This window comes from Schistocerca serialis, chromosome 12 (genome assembly GCF_023864345.2).
Source record: "Schistocerca serialis cubense isolate TAMUIC-IGC-003099 chromosome 12, iqSchSeri2.2, whole genome shotgun sequence".
Taxonomy (NCBI): domain Eukaryota; kingdom Metazoa; phylum Arthropoda; class Insecta; order Orthoptera; family Acrididae; genus Schistocerca; species Schistocerca serialis.
This window is the reverse complement of record NC_064649.1, coordinates 24,321,253-24,343,056: the sequence shown is the minus strand read 5'-3', so window position 1 is coordinate 24,343,056 and position 21,804 is coordinate 24,321,253. Positions and strand designations below refer to the sequence as shown.

Below are 21,804 nucleotides of genomic sequence, written 5' to 3'. Positions count from 1 at the left end.
TTTACGTTTGTGGCCAGGCTTCTTACATCAGTAACATTCCACATTTGTGATAAACACACCAAACACTGTTTTTCGCCTATCATTCGGCCGTCTTAACCCTTCTACGAAGCCAACAGTTGCTTCTACTTATTCCAGAAAGGTCTTACATCGCGTCAGTACTGTTTTGCTTACGTCCTCGTCATAAAACTCGTGGATGAATGTGTCTGAAGCTCTCTTACAGCTTCAAATAGCTACTGCGACTTTCATTCTCGTCTTCTACCACACAGAGCATCAAACCTGTAGTCAAACAGCGAAGTAGATTCGTTCCATAGCATTCGCACTCAATGAAGTTACTCTATGCAGAAAGTGATAATATTTTTGCGTATAAATCTCTGAACGACCGTCGCTTTGAATCCGTTCTAGGCTCTTGATTTCATACAAATGGGCTCCGCGCTAATGAAATTTGGTGCGGCTCCCAGAATTCTTAATTTAGCAACTGCTAATCTGTCTGAATCAGTCTACGAACCCAACAAGGTAACCCTTTCGAGTTTCCGAAAGAATATTTGTATGTCTTCCTCAGGTTTCCCGCAAAACACTGGTACTGATGGGAATGACGAGAAATTTTTTGTAAGGCCAACACTGCAACTCATGTGGAAGGCTGCGCTCACTTCATTCTGTTTTTAAACGATGAATCTCGTTTCACAAATCGTTTAGAGGTCGACGATATAACTCTGATTAGATTCTGATTTATGTACGCCAGTAAAATCACGCTAGTATAGAAAAACTTTTATAAATCCATCACTGCCTTTCACTCTGTAGCCATATTTGACTAACGTGAATTCCAGCGTTGAGTGACGCCGTACTGCTGCTGCTAGTTTGCTGTGGAGATACGGCAGGAATTCGAAAGTTCTCAGATGTTCAGACTCCGCCGCGCCTCCTCAGCGCTGTAGGATTTCCAAAATTGATCGCACTTTTGACACTACATCTGTGAGGTGGTTACCGGTTTTGTGTCCTCGACTGAGGGCCTCCCTTGATATTTGTCAGGAAGTCGAGCGACTGTAAGCGGTGCGAGAGAACCACGCCGATGCCGTGCAAAGACGCATCGACAGCCAAAACCACGGGCCGTGAGGGATCAAAAGGAACCAAACATCGATCACTGATCAACGCAGATTAGAGCTGGCGGAAAGCAGCGTTATAATCCGGAGACCACACAAAAGGCACATTTTTACGCCGGAGGCGATGCAAAGGCGCTGCTGTCTGAGCGGCGTTAGGAATGAAGCGAATATAATAAGTAATTTTTTCCAACACAGATTGGAGTTCCTTCAAGTTCGTAGGCGCCGGCAAGTCTCTGATCGCACGGAGATGCGACGCGGTGGCCACTATAGTTGAATTCTTTTATCTCGGCGCATGCCCGCCCAGACGCGAGAGATTGCTGCGTTGCCAGTTGCACGCACCAAGAAAAGCAGCGCCATAGTATAGCATAGTTCGCAAACTTACGTTTAGGAGGGAGCGCGCAGTTCATGAAGTAAAGCCACCACGGCCGCATTAACCCTTTCGCTGCTAAAGAGACTTGCTCCCCGCTTTCCGTACTGTGCGCGATTTTGTCATCACTGCACTGCTGGCCTGTGCAGACACATGTTGTTCCGACTGCTTTGACAAACTTATTCGATTTCACATAAACTATTTGGCCCAAAAATTTGATTTTTACACATCTTCTTGACTGATACCTTCCCCCCATAAATGACTTAATTTTGTTTCGATGTTCAACGCAGTTATCGTGCAGCATCAAATGTAGTAAGCCATTGCACGAAATTTTGAAGAGTTTGCAGAGGTAAAAGTCCACAGCGTATACTTTCCGTATGGTCGATTTTAGTTGCCACTAGAAATTTCAAATAATTACATTCAAACGAATAAAATTCATGAAGACACTTCGATATTGTTTTTAAATAAAGAAAATATTGAACACCACACAAGGTTTGAACTCAGAACCTTTTGCTTAGCAGCCAAGCACCTTCACCATTACGCTAATGCAGCTTGTCATTCAACGTAATTCCTGGAGGATTTTAAAGCATCACGCAAAATACCGACAAACAGGAACCACGTGACCGCTATGGTCACAGGTTCGAATCCTGCCTCGGGCATGGATGTGTGTGATGTCCTTAGGTTAGTTTGGTTTAAGTATTTCTAAGTTCTAGGAGACTGATGACCTCAGAAGTTAAGACCCAATGTGCTCAGAGCCATTTGAACCATTTTGAACAATAGAAAATAAACAATTACCGCAGTTCTTTATTGCGAAAAAGCGGTTAGTGAGAATGAATTTCCTTGCTATTGACTGAATTAGGAGGGTTATTGCTTGTTTGGTTTAATTAATTAATAGAATATGAAGCAATTGGTATAAAGAATGCTTTTTCCAAAGTTTCTTTTATAGAAAGTCTGCTATCAAGACATTGCTTCTGTTCAATTACTTCATTTATGACCAAACGTTTCTAAAACTGAACACACTCGTCCGTGCTCTGCACTGTAGTCGAACTCTGGCAACGTCGTTCTCTGTTCATTGGCTGACTGTGTTTTTTGACTACCGTACCGCAGACGGGGGCAAACCAGAAAAGTGAGCAAGCAAGTGACCGCAGGGCTAAAGCACTAAGTGGACAAACACGGAAGCAAAGAACCAGAATTGCAGCTTTAGGGAACTCGGAAATAAGGGACCAGACTCGTCGCCATTTTATTTATTGTCTCTCACTGTTTAGAGGCACAAAACGCGTGGGTGTTTTCAGCTCGTTACTAAATGCAAATAAGGAGGAGGCCGAGTTGATAGGAGCTGAAGGAGTCCAGGTTGCAATAACATGCGGTACAGCACACTGTTAGGATTATAATTCAAGAAACACATAGTACAATGAAATTACTTATCTTCAGCAGAGTGTAGGATTGCAGCTGCGGCTATGAACTGACAGTCTCGTAACATGGAATACCACGGACTAATACAACATATTCGCTGGGACTAAGCCTGATGGGCCCTCCTCAGAGAATCAATGGAAACATTACAGAACTGGCTGAGGGCCGATTATGAAAGTGCGTCTGCCTAGGTTGAAATCTAGGTAAGAAGTGAAAGAGGAACATCCCAGTTCCGTCGAGCTGCACAGCCCACTAGAGTCCGCTGTACTTGACAAATGACGGGCTGCCAACCTTGTGTTGGCGCGGCGTTGTAGTAGTATCTGTGGCAATGATATTACAAAGAAGGGCGATGAGATTAAGACTATCCCGCCTCATTATAGAACGAAGATACGTTTCCACCCTCTGCTGACAAGAAAACGATCGCTCAGCGGTGCAGGACGTTACCGGAATCGTCAGCACTACACGTATGAATTTGACTAGTTCAGGCAGTAGGTCAAACAGGTGGTCTTCCTGTTTTAGATATTTCACTGTGTCATCCAATGAACTAATATTCGCAGAATCACTACTTTGGATAATCTCATGAAACATGCTTTGGTGGAGAAGCAAGCACTCTTTGTCTATATCTGATTTGTCGAAAGATAAAATATCGAATGAATGTTTGTTATCACCAAGAAGAAATTGTGCAGTTTGATTTACAAACATGAATGACTGAGTTTTGAACCGTGATTCCAAGAAGCTGGTGGATGTATCCATTGTTTCATAATACAATCTTCTGTATTTGTCACATACTTTAGTGAATGTTTCTACAGATGAATTCATGGAGTCATCGTATTTCTCAGTGACATTTCTTCTACGGCATAATTTTGGGGAATCAACATCCACATCTTGACATTTTGAAGTTACTTCACCCCAGAATGATTCAAAATTGTTTCTCATAAATTTAATGGAAGTTACAATAGTGGAAATCATGTTATTGGCCTACTCTAAGTGTAGGGATTTCCTCTGTAGTGCTATGTTTACAATATCAGTGAGACCAAACAGTTTTACCAAAAGTGATAACATGAAAAAAAATCATATGTCTGCAAATTAATCAAAAAGCCGTTTGCTTTGGCCCCAGAGTCTGAATTGTCATTTCTTGAAACATTTAGAAAAAATTCCTGAAGTTCTGTATAGTTGGACAAAACTGAAGACATTGCCAAGTATCTTACGGCCCACATTGTAGGACGGAGTGGTTTCAAATTTGTAGAGGCATCTGCCTTCAGGTGAGCAAAAAGATCTAATCTTTTAGGTGAATCTCTCACAAAGTGTATTAAGTCCTTCATAACATTCAATGCATTTCGACATTCTGGAGCTGCTTTCATAGTGTCTTGTAGCGTTAGATTTAAACAGTGTGCAAGGCAGTGCACAAACATAGCTCTCTTCTTCATTTCCATAAACTTTGCCTGGACAGAATTATATAATCTGGCCATGTTAGCTGAACCGTCAAAGCATTGGCCCCTACAATTAGATGCAGGCAAATCAAATTGTCTTAAAATGTCGATAATAATAACAGACAGAGCATTAGCTGTGGTACTTTGTATTTAGTATAGCCCTAAAAATTATTATTCCATCTCTAGCGAAGCATCAACAAATCTTATACAGATACTAAATTGCTCTTTGGTGGCTATGTCTGTTGTTTCGTCTGCTATTATTGCAAAATACTCTGCAATCTTGATGTCCTCCAATAATTTTCTAAGGTGTGTATGACTTAAAATGCCAAAATTTCGTTTTGCACATCATGGGATGTCCATTTGTAAGTTCTGCGCTGTAGCCATATTAGAAGTAGCTGGTTATCTTCACATCGAAAGCGTAATAAATTGTCAAAGTTACTTGCTTCATCAATATGCCCACGCATTGCAAGCCCCTGCACTGTTAAATAACGGAGGGAAGATATGATTTTTAGTAAACAAGCTCGGTTTTCTTTCATTTGTGTCAGTTTTTTGTTGTAAATCTGGCTAATTACATTGACATTCGATTTTAAGGATTTGGATTTCAGTACAGCTTCTCTGTGGCAGCCCGATGCTTCATGCGCTTTCAACTTTTCTACCCCTTTCTTCCAGTTCGAAAAACCGGTTTCCATGACAGGTTTTTCCATTTTGCGAGAAAACTGAAAACGTTTTTCTTCAAACATTTGTCTGCAAATTTTGCAAAAAATAACATATTTTACCTTATTGTAATCGATCCATGCAAAATGCTGTTTCCAAGAGGGCTGATAACAGCGTTGTTTTTTTCCGTCACTATTTGTGTCACAGCGCCACTAACACTAGGTCTAGCTTCACCATCAATAACACTTGCCACATTGTCAAATTTCTTCCTAATTATAAACTTGTCCATTTTAAACTGGACAGCAAGGGACAAAAGATTAACAACTGAACCCAGTCACAGTAAGACTAACTGACCACTGGCGATGCCCAGCTCCGGAATATTTACGCTCGCTGCCAACATCATCTGCGGCCTGCGTAACAGTACTGTGCGCCTAACAAGAAGCAGCCATGTAACAATAGTGTTGATTATTGTCAGGGCCGGCTCTAGGGAGGGGCAAACCGTGCCATCGCCCAGGGCGGCAGATTTTTGGGGTCGGCATATCCATCTTGCGTAAATGAAGGAATGTGAGACTAAATTAGAAATACAAAATATTCATAAAATCAAGAGTCTTATTGAAAATTATCTATGGTACAGAAACACTGTGCTCCCATTCACGAAAGAAACGTTTCCTCCAACAAAAATGTCTTAAAATGTATTGCACTGTAAACGTATCACTGACCGCTGCTTTGATCCTAAACAGCATATTCACAACAAAGAGACGAATGAGTGTCATATGTGAAAATAAGGCGTCATGTATGAAATATGTTGTGAGAAAAGTTGACTATTCCAAAAAAGGGGGGGGGGGGCGGGACGCTTGACATGTTCGCGTGGAGCGGCAAAATACCTGGAGCCGGTGCTGATTTGTGTGGTGTTGTACCTAGTGATTGTCAATAGAATTTACAAAAATGAATGAAGGGTCTTTAACGTTACCTAGTCCTTCTAGCGATCGCCATCAAATTCGGTGTGACTATTGCTAATTTGTTTCTTTTACGAGCTGCCAGCAGGCTGCTGTGGGAGGAAGTGGAGCTCTTCGTAGCAGCCAAAGCGCTGCGAGCTCATGGTGAGCTTTCGTTCCCCGCATACCTCCGTACAGTAAAAGTGTGCGAATAGTAAAGATGCATGGGACGAACCCTGTCACGACAGTTCGTCATATGCAGAGGTTGGAGGACTAGCAGAAATGAATACGCAGTAGCTCGTAAAATCGGTATTTTTTCCTACATAATCATTACATACTATTATGCAAAAATGTATGTGCAAGTTTTAACAAATTTCCCAGTAAAGGATGAGGATGGGGGAGAGAGGCGTGAGAAATGAATGTTTGATTGTTGGGGGGGGGGGGTGAGGCCCCTACTTTTAATTATTGAGGGGGGGAGGCACAAAGTACATTGCCCCACCTAAGTCGGCGCCACTGTCCAAGCCACAAGTGTGCTTCAAAAACTCCATGAGAGAAGGTACACTGAAGGCCCTGATGTGCATACTGAGCCAGCTGTTGCAAGTATCACTGAGCTTAGCTTATTGTATACAGTGTTTATCTGCTCCAGTGTAGCTCAGTGTTTTTTGTCACACTTGAAACTTAAATGAAGCTGCTTCTTCCAGTTCTTTTTCACATGAAAAACTTTCATGTATTCTTGTTTTTGCTTATTGTTGAAAACCATGCACCTAGTGTTTTTCAGATTAAGTAGTAACTCTTTTTCCACGAATCATTGGCTGAGTTATTGACTAATGTGGAAGTGTTTTTCTCAAATGCTTCAAAATCGTTGGAAATATTTAGCACAGTGATAACATTAAACATACAAAATCTCATTTTCATTTTCATATTTTTGTTCATTATTTGCAAATAAATTGATGAGGATCCTTGAGGTACTCCATAATTAATGCTTGTAACTTCTGATCCGTGTAGCTTGTTGACCTCTGTATATTGCTGAGATATCATGTTATCCAGTCTGCAACTTATCCACAATTACCAGTATTCTCTAGTTTCCTTACTAGGACTGCATGAGTAATTGTGTCGAACACCCTGGATAAGTAAAGAAAAACTCGAGACACTGTCGTTACGTTGTGCAAGGCGTGTACTATAAATTATGTTAATGTTTCTTTTGCTGCTTCCATTGATTTTCCTTCCTGGAATCTGTGCAGGAGTTACCATATTATGCTTGTCCAGTTAAGCATTTAACCTGTTGAGCATAATCACTTCTAATGTTCTGGACCAGCCTGATTCTGAGAAAACTGTAATTGTCAGGATCATCATCGTTTCTCTCACTGTATATAGGTAGCATTTTAATTACTTTAAGTTGATCAGAAAATACTGCTTGGAATGAGCAGTTGTAATTATTTCTGCTATCACCTGCTTCAATAGATAGCTTGACACTTCATCATGTCCAGCAGATATTCTTACCTTGAACCTTTTTATAACGTTAGTGGCATTCTCAGTAGTTACTGGTCTCAGGAACATGAAGTGGCTTCGTTTATCAGTCACGTAGTCTGCTGACTCCCTAATAGTTATTACTGTACATGCACTCTTTAGCTTCCTACTATGTATATATAGTTATTGCTCGGGATGTTGGCAACTCCTGTTTTATCTGTAATGATTTTTACTCACTCTCATTTGTTTCAGTGTGTAACTTTTGTTGCTCCTCTGAGTTAATTATATGCTAGCTGTATCCATTTTATTTGTCACTCACTGTACTTGTAGTGCCTTCGAAATCATATTTTCTTGTGTTCACGGTATTATGAGGAGGAGCGATACTTTCGAGTTTCAGCAACGTGGTGTTAAATATTCTTTGCTCTGCAGGCAGCGATAGTTGGAATGCGTGCATTTTCTCTTCTTCGGTTCTCTCCAGTTATGCTGAGTTACTGAGATATATGTTCCATTAGATGAACTGTGAAACATCTTTATGCTAATATGATATCAAAAGTTTCTCATATAATTAGTTGTCTCTTTACAAGTAATTTAGTTTGGTCCTTCGACCATAGCCAAAATCTATGGTCGAACGTTTGGTCACAGTTTGGCGCCGTCGATTTTCTTCTGTTTACGATGTTCACGTGTTTCACCTCACTGTTTGAAGTTTTGAACGCACTTCTAGCACCGGTCACGTGGTGGGAACATGAGTACTGTGGTGGTGTGCCCGTTGCCCCGTTCATTTTGAACTACTTGGTTTTGGGCTTTCAGGCACGCTTTCTCGTGGGTAAGTTTAGTAACTATACATCATGCTGTTAGGCTTATCCTGATATCACGCTCATTTTATTTTCAGGTTAGTCATTTTTTACCTTCAGCTGCACTTCAAGGATGCCTTTGTGTTATGCCATTATGATAGTGTGCTGTAACCAAATAGCTACAGTTTAATGCTTTATGCCGCTTAAATTAAAAATTCCTCGATGTAAGAAGTTACCAGAAGAAACTTGTAGCCGCAATCTTTTTACACACATTCTATCCGGGAGATACCTCAGATTCCGAGGGAGATCGGCCATCCCGTAAATGCAATCATTATTAGCATGTATTCTTGACCAGTCATTTATTGCGTTAAAATGCACATGGAAAGGTAATACGAATTTGTCTGTAACATTATATTCGTGGGACTGAAATGTGTTCGCATGAGACTTGGTTGAATAAATTAAAATGGTCTACTAAAAATTTGCGAGTAAGACTTCACTTACGGCGTGGGCGCTATTTTCGAGAGCTGTAGATGTTTGTTTACCTTGGGGAAACCGTTTATATATAAATCAGTTGTTTCAACTATATTCGCTGAAATTGCTTTGTAGCGTATATTAGTGAATTTTGATTCCCCCAGCAAATATGCCGGCAATTTCTTAATCATAGTTTTTTTTATGTATCAAAGCTAGAATAGAATGGAATCGTAATATTCGAAGACAAATGAGTGTTCGAGGCCGATATGAAGATGTGAAGCAATAGATATAGAAAATGATCAATCTAAAGCCACTGCTTTGTGTAAATGAGCTTGCCTTAGAAGTAAATCTTGTACAGCTCGAACTTGAATCTTGTATGCATAAGAAGTTAAATTTTTTAAAAGAAAATTTGTTCTTTCTTGTAAAGAAGTATCGCAAGTAGTTTGTTAGGTTTGTATAAGCTTCACCTCCACAAACTGATGATACTAGTGATTACATTAAACACTTGTTGTTTAGACTCTTAGTGAGTAGTTCCTTGAGGATGTGGGGGATGACATAATTTTGAAATGTGTAACAGAGCTCTTACTTTTTCACTGCTAATTTGTCATCCTACTTTCCTCTTCATTTCTGCTGTTTTTACTTTTTCTTTCTGCATTTATTTTTCTTTATTCGTTGAAGGTTTGTCACAATTGTGTGATTTGTCAAGGTAGCAAATTACAAATCACTGTAGGCCGAAATATACAACACAGTGTGCATAACATCCTTTATGGGGATAGGACAGGTAGCCCATGCGGCTAGTAAAGGCGATAGATTGTGAGCTTAAGGAAGGAAGACTTCTGTGTTCAAATATGACTGTTTCATTGAGGAATGTGTAGTTCTTGTGCAGTGTAAAAACTAGGAGCTGCATCCATTAATTGGTTGCTGCTATAAAGATATTGGATTGTAATAAATTTTGTTGCTATGGTTATCTGAATAGATAGTTTTGAGTGGATCAATTTTTTTTTTTTTTTTTTTTTTTTTTCCCCCACCTTCAGCGACAGTGTGTGTTCAGAGTATGTTGCAATAAATGAAGAGGAATCACCTCTGTGAAAACCAAAATTGTACATATTTAGTTGCACATAGACACCAAGCCAAATGGTTAATTACATAATGTAGCTAGCAATAGATGTAAACAGACAAACAACATTAAGGAGGTGGACTTCATCTACCCCCTTCTTAAGCATAGCCAAGAAATGTAAATTGTTATCTTCCCACCCCATTCAAACTTCCCTTTCTGCGTACTGGTAGATGATAGTGCTGAAAGCGCATCTACATTCACATCTTTTTAAATGTTTAAGCTCAGAAACGTTTGTGTTACTGTAGTATTAGATTTTGAAGTTACAAATGTGAAAAAGTTGACTTCTCCTATTTTTATTCACTGTCTTAGGGCATTGTAATAATTTGGGATAATTGGTGTTTTGTGAACAGAAGTGTGTACTGTATATAATGTGTGGTGTCCGCTGTAAAATTCCTGTTGACAGCTATTTAAAGAGTTAGGCATGCTAATTACAGCCTCATAGTTCTTTTATGCATTAATGAAATTTATCAGTAGCTGATCAGTTTTGGAAAGAGGAGTAACATTGACAAATATAACACTAGAAGAAGGAAGTATTTACTCTGTCCAGCATTTGACGTTAGTGTAACACAATGGAGTGCGGTATTGGGCCATAAAACCTTTAACCAGCTACTCAGTTAAGTAAAGAATTTAATGGTTAATTGTATTAACTTACTATACAAATTTAAATCATATCAGCTCGATGCCTAGCAAAAGGATGCAGTTATGATTCACTGAACATGGAGGTTATTAGACTTGTCTGCCATTTCTTCCATTCTATACAGAGCAATTTCTTAGTAGCTCATCAACTAAAATTAAATTTTGCCGGAATCGTCCGCCTTCTGTTCTCCAGGTAACATAAAATGCATTATTCCTCTCCTTGAATGACTGTACAAATTTCATTAGTGTAACCTACATAGAGTAATGAAGAATAAGATACTAGTCATCAGCTTTGACTGGTGACAGTCAAAATTGCACTCATTCGCACTACTTCATGGCAACAGTGATACTCATCAGTCAATGACATATTTTAACTAAGGGTCAATCCAAATGAAGTGGTCCAATAAAAATTAAGTTTGTTGCTTGATTATTTTTAAATGTTTTAATTTTTTATATGATTACCCTGTAACTGAGAGGTTTACAAAAAATTTACCTTTCACGTTTACTGAATTTTTATTTGTAAGCGTGCGACGGATGTTTCAGTTTAGAGATGTTAGCAGAAATATCTCTGCACTGGGTTAAGTTAAAACATTGCAGTTGACATGATTGTTTCTTAGAGCAGTGTTCTCTACAACATTGTGTATTATACAAAATACCTTAACTTCAAATATAAGCAGTCAAAATGACCTCCACAGTTTGGTATCCAAATTATCAAAATTCAACTTTTTAGGCCCACAAATAACAAACAAGGAGTGATTTCTGAGTTCCTATTTTTTGCCTCTAGTTAGATATCTTGAACTACTAGCCTCATAGAGCAAGAATACTTAAAAATGTTTAATTTTTTATGAATGTTTGAAATTTGAAAATTATCATTTTTTAAGTTTAGGGCTAGTTACCTGAGCTGGGACTGAATATAAAAATGATTTTTTCACAGTTTGTATGTCTGTATGATAGCAATGTACTGCAAAAATTTTATTACTGATATCTGACTGTGAACAAAGATATGAAGTTTTGAAAATCAGGAGATAATTCACATTGCTCTACAACTTATCTTATGGCTGTTGCCTGTTCATGTGTGATATTGGTGGGATATAATAAATTGTTATTGAAGTAAGGTATTGAATTATATACAAAAAAAGTGGAAATCACTGAAATTAACTTTTATATTATTTTGACATACTTAAAATCAATATTTTCAATTAACATCCGTAGAGATGCAACTGTTCGTAAACCTGGTGGTTAATGTAAAAAACACTATTTCTTCAGACAACTTTTTTGATATAGAATAAGACCTCCCAGTAGCTGTTGTAAGTTCTAGCACTGAAAGTTTCCTTAAAACATTTTTCATTGCTATCCAATCTTTGTCACTGGTTTCTAGAATGATGTTCTTGGGCCAGCAGGGTGGTATAAAGCACAAAACATCGTTTTCCAAACTTATTTTTTCAACCTCTGCAAACAACCATTGTCCGCTATGTCATTCAACGTTAAAGACAGAGATGTAATTTTACTGACACAATCGTCTTCATAAATTTTGGTTTCTGAGGTTACATAGCATCAAACTAAGTTTTCTGCAACACCAAGGAATTTTGCAAAAGACGTACATGTCCTGTACTGTGAGAGATTCGGTCTGTGGTTGATCTTTGTAGGGAATTTTCAGGAATCACATTACATTTCACTTGGGAAGCTGTTTCACTCTCACATCACAAAGACGTGTGTTCTTAAGTTTTTTGAAACTGAACTGTAAACTGTTTTGTGACTCAAGTCACTTGCTAACTATTAAACACACACTTTTCATCGATGTTATTGCATTCACATTTCTCAAAATTTCAAATTACACATAGGACAAAGCACCTAACATATTCTACACTCAGTGAAGTATGTACATCCACTCTTAACAGATTTCAGAACAGACTGATCACAACAATGCCACACTCTGCAATAACGGACTTCTACAATGCTACACACAGCAATTTTATTACTGTAGAACAAAAGTGAAATCTCCTATTGTTTAATGTTGCATTATTAAACATAAATAAACTAAATGAATATTGGGTGATAGTGTTTACTAAATATGTCACAGGTAAATTTTATTGCAGTGAAACAATAAACCATTTAAATAGGCAACAGCCATAAGATCAGTTGTAGAGTATTGTGAATTATCTCCTCATTTTCAAAAAAATCATATCTTTGTTCAGTCGTATCAGTGTTGAAATTTTTATGGTACTTTGCTGTCATATAGGTGTACAAACTGTGCAAAAATCATATTTTTATATTAAGTCCCACCTGAGAACTAACCACAAACTTCACAAAAAATGGAAGTTTTCATATTTCAAAAATTTATAAAAAAATAAGGAAACATTTGTAAGTTTTCTTGCTCTATAGGAGGCTAGTAGTGTATATATCCAACTATAGGAAAAAAATATTCTCATAAATCACTCCTTGTTTGTTAATTTTGGGCCTGAGATGCAAATTTTTGAAAATTTGGATACCAAACTTTGGAGGTCTTTTCGACTAGATATTTTTGAATTTAGGGTAGCTTGTGTAATAGACAGTGTTGTAGAAGACGCTTTTCTAAAAACGATCATGTCATATGCAATGTTGTAACTTAACCCAGAGCAGAGATATTCAAATTTTTGCTAATGTCTCCAGACTGAAAAATGTTGCGTGCCTGCAAATAAAAATGGCCTCCATCCAGTAAAGGTGCAAGATAAATTATTTTAAAAAACTGTTTTGAACTTCTCAAATATAGGGCAATCAGAAATAAAAAATGAAAATATTTAAAAATTGTCAAGCAACCATCACTGAACCACTTCATATAGCTTGACCCCTAAGAGCATTGGGACACCTACGGGAATATGTGGGTTTCAGGCCAGGTGTCCTTGTTATTAATGCTTCAAGCAATTGGAAGCTTCAAAATTCCAGGCCTGTGGTGAAAAATTTTGATTTTCATCCTCCCCCCATCCTACTTTTCCCTCAACATTGCAAGAGATGATTTCCTCAGAGTGGGTGGTTCTTTCTGCCTAGTATCTCACTTTGAGGAAGGAAATAGCAGTTGAGTAGCTAATAGGTTTTTTGTTTATGTATCAGTAGTATTTCAAATTATGCTTCCTTAAGGTGCCTAGTGGCAAGTCATTCTGTCACTTTATAATTAAATATGAGGGGCATTCAGTGGGTAATGTAACATTACTCTTTTTTCTTGGCCAGTTTCAGTTGAATAAATGTGGAATTAGTTGTGGGACAGCATGGAATATTCTTACCTCAGCCCCTATAGTTTCATGAAGTTCCAATATGTAGTGGCACTATACATAGCCTTCAAAATAACATCTGCAACAGATGCATTCCAAGCAGAGAGCTGCCATTGAATTTGTTTCGCTGGAAAACCAGTGTCTCTAGTATTCGTAAGAAATTGCAGAATGTCTCTTGAGATCTGGCAGTGAACAATACCACGGTGACTCGGTGGTCGAAGTGTCTGTCATCATTGCAGTGAGGCTGTGCTGGCCAGCCACACGCACCTGTGACTGCTGCAGTTTTCGAATATTGAGACACTCATTTGAGGTGATCAGTGCATCACCATGACATTGCAAGGCCAGTGCATCACCATGACATTGCAAGGCATGACAAAAGTATGTGCACCCAGCAGGTGGTCAAAGAAGTTCATTGGACTATTCATCCTATAGCCCTATAGTTGCAACTGAACAATGTAGCTCAGAGGTTAGCACACTGGACTTGCATTCCGGAGGACGACTGTTCAAACTTGCTACCGGACATTGACATTTAGGTTTTCCGTGATTTTTCCGAAATCGTTCCAGGCAAATGCTGTGATGGTTCCTTTGAGGAGGCATGGGTAATTTTGTTCCCCATCCTTGACACAATCAGAGCTTGTGCTGTACCTTGGCTAGAGAGGGAAAAGGTCTCATATAGGGTGTACATGCAATGGGAAATCCAGAAAAACTGTGGTAATTTCTTCACCTGCAAAAAACTTGGATTTTTCAATATTCCATGGATTTATAATTGTTTGTTATTTAAATTTGGCTGGAAAGAACTGATTCTTACACAGAATTTTATTTTTGCACACTTTTACAGAATAGTACTGCAGCAGTAAAATATAAATGCAAGAATAATATCAAAATAAACATTTTGTTGTAAATGGCACATTCTCTTTGCAACTTAACACAAAGCATAAGTCTGCTGACAGCAAAACATTTGTCTTCAGGGCAGAGACCATGCAATAGGATACTTCATAAGGAGACTGCCTTCGGTGAGGATGTTTTCACAGCTGTTTATATTTGTAACAAGTCGAGGGAAAAATGCGAATGGTTGTGTGACAAGCGTTACTTTCGAAGCAAATTTTCCTTTATGCAATGTGATTTAGGCTATGTTACAAGTGAGAAAGTGCAATGCTTTTCTTAAATCATTGTGCATTTCACTCTGTCAAAACTTAACATCTGGAAGACCAGGCGCTTAGAAAAGTTTCAGGACCAGACAACCAACCATTTATGCCATTACTTAAAACTCGACCAGCACATTTGTTTGGTATGTCTTAAGGGTAACGCATGCTAAAGACCACCACGCTTCAGTGTTAATCACATTCATTCTAGTCCTTTCATTGATTACAAATTGTAAAATAACGATGGCAAAAAGTATAATTATTCTTAAAAAAAAAGTAAGAGGTGAGTTGAGGAATTCACATGTAAATTTTTTTTTTTTGTGGAAAAGTCAAACTGCATGATGGAACTTGTGTTCAGCCAGGTGACTCACAAAATATTTGGTGCACAGCAGTGAAAATTACAATCATGCTTCTCAGAAATATTGAGCAGCCGCAATTTAAACAATGTTCTAAGAATCCTGCCTAACCACAGCCTTGTTAATAAAAAGTAAATATATATACATTTATTTTTGACAGCTAATATTCTATGTGAAAGCTTAACTTTTCTTGCAGTTATAGTATGTGTGTATTAACTTAAGCCTAAAGTGCCAAGAAGTTCTATACAAGTGTATAAAACCGTTACAATCAAAAGAACTGAGTTTTACAGCTCTGAGGTCAAGTTTACTGTCACTTTACAAGGGGGAAAATGTAGTAAGACCCGGTATGTAGTGTATCTTCACCTGGGGAAAAATATTTTTTCACTCAGGAAAAAGTGTATTTTTAACAGAGAAATCTGGGATTTTTTCTTGTCAGCCCATGTATCCTCTTAAAGAGTACATTTCTTTAGTTGGCTGAAAGGCCATTTACATCTTTTTTTTATCTGAGTTTATTAGCCACTTGGTCATGGTTGTGCTTCTGTCTTACCTATAAAGATATTCAAATTTATCAACACTCTTAAATTTAACGTAATTTGCCTTCCTGAAACTTGTTATGCAGTATGTGTTGCAGGTGGGCAACTATTTCTCTGAGCAAGTGATGTCTAGCGGGTTCAGGATTGTATCCTTGCTGTGATATGCGAACCTCCTTCCCAGCCTGAGCATCACCTGTGGGATGAGGTATTTCTCTGCTGCGACACATGTCAGGTACTGTACACAGAGCACAAGTGGCTGCCAGACACCTGCCTATCCACTGCAATTGTGAGTAAACCCTTCAGTTCATAACCCATGTAATCAGTATGTCATCTGTTACTAGCAAATGGAAATCAACAAAATTTACTGTAAAAAAACTTTTTGTTGAAAGGGACAACAGAGCACAACTTTAAAGGAGTGGTAATTGTTTAAGTGATAACTATCAACCGGTAAATGTAGCATCTATCTTTGGGAATGATTATATGTATAAAATTACATTATTACTCACATTTTGCACTGTAAAGTTGGTAACTGTTTCATTTAAACAATGTACCTGGTATTTCACAACAGAAGTAATAAAATATGTTTTAAGTCACTGATACTCAAGACTTGTAGGTAGGACATTTTCTGAGGCTTCAGGTGGAGGGAGGTGTTGATGGTGAAAATCGTAGAGGGAATGAAGAAATGAGTACAGTAAGCAGATTCAGAAGGATGTTGGCTGTAGTAGTTACTTAGATGAAGAGGCTTGCGCAGGATAGAGTAGTATGGAGAGCTGCAGCAAAGCAGTCTTTGGACTGAATACCAGAACAACTCAAAGTAAACATTTCTGCAGTACTTTCTTTATGGTCACACCTATCAGATATAAATGTCTAGTCTGTCCCTTTATAAACAGCTTATTCTCTTTCCAAATTGAACATTGCCAGATACTGTAAAATACAAGTAATAGATAATAAAGCTACCTGGCCCTGTCACTGATAGTTCATCTGGGTACAGTTAACTACATAATTGTATTTATTAAATAATTTTGCATTTTCATATTTTGAGCCAGATTTCATGCCTAAATTCGTATTTATCGGCAGTTTTATTTTTTCTGGTCCCTAGAAACAGTAAATAGTAATAAGGCTGAGTTGAAAGTCCATAAGACTAGGAGCTTCTAACACCTATTCTGTTATGCCAAAAAGTGGGAATAAGAGGAGCGATGCAGATTCAGCACTATGTAAACTGCTGGAGAGCTTAAATTTTTAGCTCCATCAATACATGATGGGCTGGGACACTTCATTGTCTGAGGATTAGGATAAGCTAAAAAAATATAGCAGTAAGAGAAGAGATTTTTCCATTACAATATGTATAATTTTATTTTTCACACTACTGGTTTTGGACATTGTCCTTCCTCAAGCATGCCTGAAAACATAGTATGGCACAGCAAAAAAATCATATAATTAGTTGTAATTAGTCAGACAGTGTTACACAAAGGTAATATTTACCTCTAGTAACAGGTGGTTACATTGTCACTACTTTAAAAATCTTGGGAGGGATGGGAAAGATAGTGGGCAGGACATTTCTCATTTCAGGGCATGACGAGAAGTAGAAGAAACCCTGGTGGAGAATGTAATTCACTTGCTCAAGTCCTGGGTAGTACTGAGTTAAGAGGGGAATGCTCCTCTGTGGCTGGACAGTGGGACTTTCGGAAGTGGTGAGAGACTGGAAAGATAAGACACGGGAGATTTTTGTTCAGGGTTGGAAGGATAATTACAGCCTGTGTAGGCTTTGGTGGGGGTCTACAATTAAAAATTGAATTTTGTGCTCTTTTGAAATAGGCTTTCTGTTAATTTCCACGTAGATTGGTCTCTTGGGTCGAGCTATGTGACTTCGTTTGCCCACTCCTGATACCTGTTGGCTTTAACTTAGGCTTTTATCTGTCTTTGCAGCCTGTTAACCAATTTTTGTTGCTGGTAATCATCTGTAATCCGTGCTTTCTAGTGATAGTGGCTGATTTGGCCATTTGGGGCACAAGTGTGAGATTTATAAGTGCTTGTCCCCAGAGTTTGAGCACTTTCCCCCCTCAGTGTGGCATTGTTGGGCCAAGTGGCGTCTGACACATTTGCTGCATTTTAGTTGGTTGATCCAATTGTCTGTGGGGTGGTCAAATTCGTGATGGCGAGTGCATTGGGTGGGCTGCACTGCTCTCGGTCTTGATGGTTCCACTGTATGTATGTAGTAATTAAATGTGAAGTGGTGTAGGAGCAGGTAGTTATGGGTGTACAGATTGTGTGAACAAGCGGTTCTTACCCGATGGCTTGTTGTCGCTATGACCATTGACTCTGGTCACTTTGATAACTAAATATCTGTGGAGTTTTACTTCTTCAGATACCTCGGCACGTGTGACATCATCTTCGATGTTTTTGATGACGATAGTTATGATTGCAGACAGGGTTCCATATGCGACCTTGGCAGTTTGAGTCTTCGTGGTAGCAGTAGCCCTATTTGGCTCCCTGGAAAGCTATTTATGAGGAGTCTCGCCAAGGTATTCATTAAGGTGAGCACGGCTGCTTTTTTATAATTGCGTTGCCCTTTTGTTTGGTGATGACATGGGAAGCGTAACATACACATCATTGTGGTCCAGAACCACTCGGAAGTGACCTCAAAATGACGTATACGCAAACGCGCTGCACACTTCTTCGACGGCTAGAGATCCGTGGTCGAATCAAGATGGTGTGGCTTTTGGCATCTTTCTTCTCCATTCTTTGGAAGTTGATAGCTCTGCTAATGGGAGACCACCAACTTCAGGAGTGGCTAATTGCAAATCTTGCACACAGTTGCTGAGTGATCAAAGTACTTTTGGTTATTCTTTCACTGTTGCTGCAGTTGTATGTGAGATTATAATGTGGTTACACAGCTCCCTAGCTACAAACTGCTGCAAAGGAATATTCGGGGTTTGAACGAGATAATCTCTATTTGCTGCCTCGACAGCCTCCTCAGCTGCTTCAACTGCCTCCTCAACTGCTTCGTCACTACTACTGCCTTCATATGAAATTACTGAAGAGCCACTTCTAAAGCCCACCCCATACATTTCATCAAGGCAGATTAATGGACTAGTCTTAAAACTTTCTGGCATTTTATCAAAACCCCACTCTGGGTAAAAAATTAAGATTGCACAGAAATGCTTGCATGGGTATTTATATCTCCGAAAATCTTCACATGTGTAATCTGGTACATCAGTTTTTGGACTTTGCACTCTCCACACAAAATGAACCATCCAATCTCCTACTCACTGATCTTGCAGTTAACTCAACTTTTGCTGATGCATGTCGCTGCATGACATGTTTCACAAACTTGTTTGTTTTTTTATGCAAAAACTGTGGAACATCTTTGTTATAAGCTTTGATGGCAGAATTCTGCAGACAGTACTTTCTAATTAGGCTTGGAAGAAACTGGTTTATTATAACCTTAGTAACCCCAGTTAAAGTCCTGTCTGAATTGTGTTTAAGGAAAAAATGTTTTACAACCTTGTTCATGGCTTCAACTCCATTTGTAGTGTCAATAGTTGCAAATCTGCCCTTGTCCTCATACATTTTCACCCATCTTTCACATACTGTTAGCCATTGCTGTTGAAAGTATGACCATGCACGCTCATTTCTCCGAGAAACCTCATGCGTTCGCAACTCTTCTACGCGATCTCTAAATTCTCTCTCTGTTGGTGATTCTGAAATTTCTTGCCACATATCCAGAAATGTCTTCATGTCATTTGGTACACGTAGATTATCCTTTTTTTTTTTTTTTTTTTTTTTTCAACCATCTTCCTCATGCCTGTTTTCGATGGAAAAGACACAAGTAAACTTTTGTCTGAGGGAATGCTTGCTCAATTGCATTTATCTCTGACTCCGAGAAATCAGTAACCCAATAGAGGGGATTCCAATCCTTGTTCCAGTCCTTGAAAATGTCTAGTGCTTCATGAATGGATCTTGCATTTTCAATCTGAATGAAAAAAAAACAAAAAAAAAAACAGACAACCAAATAGCCCACATTACTCTTCACAGCTATAAAAAATAAAGGAATATCATATGTTGTTGTTGTTTTGTATGTTGCATCTATCAAACAACTACCCCCATACTTCTTCAAAAGATCTCTCTGCCAACTGCTCTGATAGCAAAATAGTAATGGTTTCACTTCTCCATTGGCTCCCGTACAATGTCTATAATAAATCATGTGATTGCTCGAGTCTTTGTGCCACTCATCAACCTGATTCTGCAGTCTAGTCTCGTCAAACAATACTTTATTTGTACCATAAAGGGTCCGATAAATGTGACTGTAAATAGTTTTCTCTGTGGGGTAAAAGGTAGTATTCATTTGACCTAGTATGTGTGTCCCAGTGAAATTGATTTCAACAAATCTGTCTAGAGCCAACTTAATGACTTTGAGAGATGCCATGCCACTGAGTAGTAAGTTTTTGATTTCCTTTACAAGTGAAGGATGTATGTACCCCCTTGCTTCAACACTTTCAGTAGCATGTGTGTGTGCACTTGCTGGGGAAGCAGTCAAATAATAACGTAGATAGCTCTTAGGCGGGCATGGCAATGCCAAATCTTTCTGTAGACTTGCAAGAACCTGTAAGACAAAAATGTAACAATTATTTAATTAAGAGCATTAAAAACAATAGATTTTAAAGTATACCGTCAACTGATCATGTAAAATTTTCTCCAAGCAGAACCAAAACTGGATACTTACTTTTGCCTTGGTATCCATGTATTCAGTTGCTGAGTGCATACTGTAATCAGGATACACCCTTATACACTTCATATTTAAAGTTGCTGGGCAGTTGGATTTTCTAGTATCCATGATTCTCAATCTCTTACGAGGAGTCACATGGTCTTCCTAAAGCGGGTAAAGAACTACTATAAAATTTATTAAATAAACTCTCCCTGTAACGAACTTGTTTTATGGAAAGTAAGTATATCTTAACACAGCATGATATTACCAAGTGCTCAGGTACACTAGACTCTTTACTTTTATAGTATTTTGGCCCCAAAACACAGTGCCTCGACCACACACACTCCACTGCAAATGCACAACCAAAAAAGGGGATAGGGACATGTCCCTGCATTTGCTTGAAGAAATGCTTTGTTTTACCTGGAACAGTTAATATATTTCTCACAGACAAAAAACATTGTTATTGTTAAATAATTCACATATGTTATTGTTAATTAACTAATACATTGTGAGAAAACATTTCATTCATTTGACAGGTATTGTCGAAGTTCTGAACTGATGGAAGCAGATTGTCTATCTACTTTACATAGTACTGGAGCAAACTTTTACAGGATGTCACACCTATTGTATCTAGCAAAGAAATGGAACTGTCTGCCATGTGCAATGAGGATACCATACTGATTTCGGGCAACTGAAGTGCTTTGTGGTTCCAATAAATGTGGAATTAATATTCTTTGTAAACAAAGGAGATGTGAAGAACACTTGCGTAGAAAAATGTAATTACTATAAATGTGGAATTACAAAAAATAAACTTAACTAGGAAGACAATAAAGCTAAACATGCCTGTCAATAGGTTCAATGAGCTGACTACTGTTTTACATATCAACACCACAATTATCGAAAACCATAGAAACCATTTCAACATGAACACAGCAGTATAGATTCGTTAAAATTATTTGTTAGTTGGCATCTGTCACTTGTTGCTAAAGTGTTGGCACACCGGCTGCTGCTGTATTATAGGCAACAAACAGAGCAGGTCACTCAGCAAGTGCTGTTCAATTTAATTTTCATGTTAAAAAAAAGTAGGTTTAGCTCAGTAGAGGCAGAGCACAGGTTGGGATTATGAAAGGATGGGAGACGTAACTCTGTGCAGTGTGAAGTGGCCATTATGAAATGACATGAATGACATGCCCTGCTGACAACTGGTTTTGGGGTGACCAATGGCATAACTGTTGCAGATGTGACATTTTATAGCCCTGAACTAATTTGATAAACTAACCACAAGAAGATGTGAAGTATATCCTAGAAATGGCCGTCAGAATTCTACAGAAGAACTGTTAATTGTACTCTGTTCACAACAATTAATACATTTAATGCCATGTGACCACAGGCAGTCGCAGTAGTCTCACACCTAATGCTGTTCCGTGACCTGGCTTGGCTTGATGGTGAGA

The 21,804-nt window shown here is 38.5% G+C and overlaps 1 long non-coding RNA gene across 1 annotated transcript; it reads left to right on the top strand.

Moving 5' to 3' along the window:
* Positions 1-8,082: 8,082 nt before the first annotated feature.
* On the top strand, positions 8,083-21,179 carry LOC126428043 (uncharacterized). The gene is made up of 3 exons (XR_007576758.1): positions 8,083-8,180; positions 15,747-15,934; positions 20,890-21,179. It is a non-coding gene; the product is annotated as an uncharacterized LOC126428043 (long non-coding RNA).
* Positions 21,180-21,804: the final 625 nt, after the last annotated feature.